General features: G+C 41.6%; 1 pseudogene; it reads left to right on the top strand.

The window, feature by feature from the left end:
- Positions 1-844: 844 nt before the first annotated feature.
- LOC117547144 overlaps positions 845-6,300 on the top strand; it is a 30,516-nt pseudogene continuing 25,060 nt past the window's right edge.

The following is a 6,300-nucleotide window of genomic DNA, read 5'->3' as shown; positions in this document are numbered from 1 at the left end:
GATGCTCACGGTCTGGTAATTTTTTTATAGGAGCCATAGTCTTTGAACAGGTGGCAAAATTGTCAGATATAATCCTCAATGCATTCTTAATGGGACTCAGTGGATGAGTCCCAGTTGGTAAATCGTCATAAGTCGTCACCATGGTAACCTTTGATCTCTGGGTTTACACACATAGGTGTTTGTAAACATTCATTCACTACTGCTTACATTTAATATTTTTATTTAACTCCTTCAGCCTAATTTCAGCTGCAGGAACCATTCAAATATCAAACTATTCAGCCTTTTCAGCACATGATGGGAAACTTTCACATTTTTCAAAATATGTTGTACTTTTTAAAACATTCAGCTTTTTAAAGTCTTTTTTTAAGACAACAAAACATGCAGACACACAAACAAACAGGGGAAAAGTTGAAATGATGATGATGTCGGTACCTCGTGGTGGTGTGTGGGTCACACCTTTTATGCCCGGTCTGTGTAAAAACCGTAACCTTTTAACAGTACTTAGTAACTCTTCTACCCAGTCTCTTTAGTTGTTTTCATGACATATCTGTAATGCCATTGCACATGTTAAAGAAAAGTACACAATTCGTTTTTCGCATCCATTGTGATAGGTTTGACAATAGTGAGCTGTGGCAACAAAACAAGTCTGAATGGTTCAGTTAAATACAGTGTCACACACGTACACACGTACGCACGCACGCACGCACGCACGCACACACACACACACATAGACAAAGAGAGAGAGAGGTCATGTTCATGTGCTAGCAACCAGTCTCTAACCATTGTGGTTTAAGCCTCCTGTCCTGCTCCTGCCTATGTCCCACAATTACAAATTCCTCCTAGTATGACCAAGCTTCTGCCTCTTAATCCATGACTGGGACAACTGGTCCTCGGTTCACAGTCCATATCTACTCTGAGAAATAACACACACTCCGCCATGAGAACAGATACAAGTGGGGGATACAGGAAGACATGGACACACACAAACGGAGGTAAGAGGTTCTTCCTTACTGTACTTCAACTAGCTCTCCTGTATTTTATTCTTAGAGCATTATTATTATTTCATAGTTTTACATTTATCAATTAGGTCTTCTGCCCTATGATTATTGCCTGGCCTGGTGTTTAAATACTAAGACGTTTGCTTCCACTTTCTAATAAGGAAGAGTTGGTTATAACTAATGGCTTTTAAAAATAGCTTCTCTATCTACATTTCCATAAAGTAGCTTAAAAGTGACATTCGATATTTATTCGATATCTAACCCTTCAGTGCATCCAGGCCAGCAGCTTGCCCTGGAGCGGGTTGAACCTCTTGTCCTCGGGACTCGGGAGACTGGCAAACATTAAGTCAGCCTTCATGGCAGTGGACGGTCATGGCACAGGGATGGTGAGCAGAGTGGAGTTCAGACAAGTCCTGAAGAGCCTGCTTCCTGTCAGTGATACCCAGCTCCTGACTGGCCTCAATGAGGTGAGGAGCTTTTTTCTACGTACATGTCCTAGCCGGGCATCCTGGAACCCATCGGTTATTGAAGATTTAGCTTAGGGGCAACTCCTTGGGTTTCAGACTTCCTGATCTGGATGCATGTGGTTGTTTGCAGTGTTATTAGCAACTTAAGATGCAATGACTTTTTTTATTTTGAGGGTTTGGTTTAATTTTTTGCCTGTAATGCCATAAAATGTATTTTTGATTTCTCTTAAATGCACCAAAAGCTATTATAAGCAAATGCACATTTAAACATAAGGCATTAAACAAACAAAAAAAAGTGTTTTTCTTATTTATATAGGAGTTTGTTTTTATATCCTTTGAAAGCCTGATTTATATTACATTTTATTCCTAAAAAAAAAGACAATGTTTTTCTGTTGACAGTGTTTTCCGATTGATGGAGTACATTTTGGAGGTATCCAAATGTCCCTAATGTGCCAGTTTGAGCTAATGGTATCTGGGCAAATGAGAGGCTCAAAAAGGCTGAGCCTACAAACTGTGTGCTGTTATGTGAGGTAACATCCAGAAGATGGCAGTAGAAGATTCTGTTTTATGTCTTCCAGGAATCTGACATTGACAAATGATGCTCCGTGGCCGTGGAGACTGGTCAGAGGAGAAGTGAATCTGGCAGCTGTTGAAGCACATGTTATTTGTTTGCACCTCTGTTGCATTGGCTGCTTTCAGTTTTTCCTTATGATGTAGTCCACTGATTTATTTTTTATATTTTATATCACATGCAGCTTGCAGATGTTTAGCCAAATGAAGGAATACATTAGAAAAAACCCTCTGGGCTACAATAGCTTGGTGATGTAGGATTTTAAAGTCGTCACTGCATCCATTAGGTCTAATGAGAATGTTGAGCGCTTGTATCCGGATGCTTCTCCTCTATGGCATTGATCAATCGAGCATGAATGTGTGTGTGGTGTGTTTGGGGTCCGTGCATGGCGGCGTAATTCCCCCTTTCCCTTTATCTTCATCTGTGTGCACGATGCCTCTGTCACTCCACGCTACGCCACTGTAATCGTCTCCACTGTTTCTCTTTGTTCCGTCTCAGCGCTCACGCCTGACAGTTTGACTGCCTGTCTTTCCCACACAGATTTCCTCCCATAATATCAGCACTTTGTGCTCCCCCCAAACCCACCCCCCTTACAAAACCCCACTTCCTTCCTTCGCCCACCTCTCCCACTCACCGTCTTATTCATTAAAGACACTGTGCGGGTGCGAGTGTGTGCGTGTAGACTTGTCGAAAGTTTACTTTAAAGTACTATCACTGGAGTAGCAGCTGTTGTTCTGGTGACACTTTTATGTGGAAGTTGCTTTGTGCTTGGGGGAGCAAGGTGACACAAGCAACCCGACAACCCCACCCCCACTCTTCTCTTCTTTTTCCATTCTTTATTTATCTACATGGTCTCATCCATCACACCCTTTTTTGGTTTTAATATTGATCACTTATTAAATACGCAATAGATAGGTTTGTAAATGAAAAGTCACAATAAGTACAGATTAATGGGGAGGAGGGAGGGTCGATGATGACAATCATTTCTGACAAATCGGATGATAAAGAAGAAGCCGGTGACAGGCAGCCATACTCATGAGAGAAAAAGACAGAAATACCCTGCATCACCAGAGCTCAAGATCAGTGTCCTTGCTTGCTTAATTCTCTCTTTTTGAGACTGTCAACATAACTGACGAGTACAACACAGAATCATACAGATATACACACCTGTGTCGTCTCTGCAGACCATGCCTTGGAGAGTATAATGATACTTTTCAGGTTCATATTGTGTCTCTACTGTGACATGTAGACCGCTACATGCTTTAATGTTCAAAAAGGTCTTTCTTTTTATCATACTGCCTGCTGCAGCACCTCTTTTCACCCTCTGTCTGTAACAAGAGCCCAGTCTGCTCTGATTGGTCAACCGCTTAGAGATGTCCCGCTCCTCAGCCTATCACGTATGTGTTGGAGCGCTAGCTAATAGAAGCGCAAGTGTTACATAGGGATGTCAATATGTTACAGAAGTAAAAAAAGAGGTGTTTCAGGTGGTTTGGAGTGTGACCCCCTCTGCAGGGAACTTTGGGATTGTAGCCTTTGCAGACCATTTACATTCACAATAAACTACATAACACACTACAGGAAAGGGAAAACCCCAAAAAGCATAATAGGGCGTCTTTAACAATTTATTTTATTTTATGCAAAGCTGATGCCATTCAGGCATCTTATGGCCCCTGCCCTCCAAACGATCAGTCACTGACCTCTGTCTCACCTTCAGCCTCAAACTGAACTGCAGGTGTAACAACGCTGTCACAGGTATATAGAGCATGGAGAGCCTGGGGGGTGGGAGGTGTGTATTACGCTCTGTGGCTGCTGATAGTAGTGATAATTGGACGGTGTGGTGTCTATAATAAGACTCAATGCCAGGAGCTCGGCTGGGGACCACTGCACTGGATTACACCATGGAAGGATGTAGGGCAGGGCAACAGGGACTGTACTTTGATTATGAGCCACTAAAATAGGTATACATGTGTGCGTGCCAAGTATTTGTCTGCTTGATTAAATGTGTGTGCGGAAAAACTAGTTATCGGATTTGGTGTGTTTGGGTATGTGCCAACTTTTTTTTAACCAGTTTTAAGTGTGTGTGTCCATGCGTGTTAATGTGTGTAAAACAGCACAAGGTCAGAACAAAAGCTTGCGGATGCATTTCCCAGGTGTGCCCCGTTCCAGTGAAAAGACACCTAGTGTATTCCCCAAACAGCCTCGTCCTGAAAATTACTGCTCAACCCACCTGACGCCAGCCAGCCACATCACCACGCTGCTCTTACTGTCTCCAAGGAGACTACATTATATGTGCTATTATCACAGACGCAGAAAGTGAAAAGTTTGGAGTTGGCTTTAGTTGTTGGATGTTTCCTGCTTTTCATCATCATCACCGCCATTGTGTTTTGAGTATGTGGCACCACTTGTTTACGTGTTTTTGTCTGCTGCAGGTGTGGGAGAGGAGCAGTGGAACAGTGGACTACATGCAGTTTCTGAGGAGGTTCAGCCGAGCTCCCACGGCCCACAGAGCCTGCAGCAGTGCCAGGTACACACACACTAATCTTCTCCAGCACAGCAGACATTTTCCAAAACAAAGAAATATCGTGCTGCTTCTGCATTTAGAGGCGTTTGGTGGCATCAGTTTAACATTAATTAACTGAATTGTCTGTTTCTCTCAGGCGTTGTCCACAGAACACTCCCATGTCCCTTTTTGAAATACAGAAGCATCTCAAAGATAAGGTGAGTTTCCCTCCAACCACATAAATATTTGACCTGTTTGTTGTTGCATCATGGGTTTTGTAGTGCAGAGGCAAAAGCACAAAATGGAATGAACAAAAATATATTTAGTCTGTTTTCTTTACCTTTTGTTATGGATCAATGTGGGATGGACCCATATAAAGCTTTTTAAAGAACTGAAAAGGTTAAAATCCCAAAGTTCACTTTTCCCCCTGCCTGAAAAGCCTTGATTGGACTCCTTTGTTTACTTCCGTATCATAGCGACATCACAAAGTCACACTCGCGTTTCTATTGGCTAGCGCTCAAAATCTTTGTACGGCTTTAATATAGCCAACCAGCATTGTCTGCATTGATTCATCACAAAACGCAAAGAAAACAGAGAGCTCTTAATGTCCATTGTTTATTTTAAAAACCTGTATGGTGCATTTGTCTATCAAAATGTAAAAATCTGCAGGAGGGTGCAGACTTAGCTAATGCTAATTACTTGAAAATAGGTCGGAGGGAAACGGCATTATAACGTCACATGCTGGTGACACGCATGCATCATATCCTAAAAGCAACCAATTCATGGGGTTAGAGTGATTTCTTGCTTTAACATCCATTAATGCTGCAAAGTCACACTTCCACTTTAAAAAACAAATGAATGAAATATAAACACAGACATTACTCACACTTTATCCTCAGTGCGTGTGAGGAGGTGATTCACGTTGCAGCAGCAGTGTTTATTGGGCCATCTCTGGCAGAATTCAGACTCTACGTAGGAAGCATGACAGTATTGACTCAGAATTTGTGCTGCCTGTGTTCCACATAATAAACCAGGCTGAGGATGTTGTGTGAAATGCAGAAAATGTACCATATCCCATCAGTGGATATAAAAAAAGCCTGAGGGATATCAGAGCTTTCCTAATCCTTACGGCAGACGTATTTATGTGTGTGTGTTTGACTATGTTGGCTCTATTCAGGAGAAGAATCTCTCTCAGCCCACATCCTTCAGCAACACAAAACATGTATTTGTGGTCCATCCATATCTTCCTCTTTTTGCATCATGCCATTCTTTCAGTGTATATGCTTTTTTTTTTGCACTTCTCTTACCAGTCAACCGGGTTTGACAAAAATATGAAGCTAGTCAGGGCTATGAAACAAGACAGCACTGTGTCCAAGTAACCCACACAAACAAATCAACCCTGTCAGGGTATTTCATTTAATAAAAGCAGCTCATTGGAGTACACGTCAAACCATTTTAATGCGTTCAAGATATTCTGTCTTCCAGTTTTTCTAGGCAAGTTTATTTGCATAGTGCCTTTCATTAATTCAAAATGCTTTACATGTGAAAGAAAAACAAAGCCGGATAAAATAAGATTTGAAAATAATATGAAATAAAAGATAGCAATATGATAAGATGGAATAAAACATGAAATTACTGCAGTTGCGTGCAGAGCGCTATATGCAGAATAGTCCCAACTTTGATGTGGTGAAAGGCAATACAAAATTGTTGTTAGCCCACCAACAGAGAACCTTATGTTGTTTGAATGCAGCGCTGTTTCTTTTT

This window comes from Gymnodraco acuticeps, unplaced genomic scaffold (assembly GCF_902827175.1).
Source record: "Gymnodraco acuticeps unplaced genomic scaffold, fGymAcu1.1, whole genome shotgun sequence".
NCBI lineage: Eukaryota > Metazoa > Chordata > Actinopteri > Perciformes > Bathydraconidae > Gymnodraco > Gymnodraco acuticeps.
This window is presented reverse-complemented; position numbering and strand designations above follow the sequence as displayed.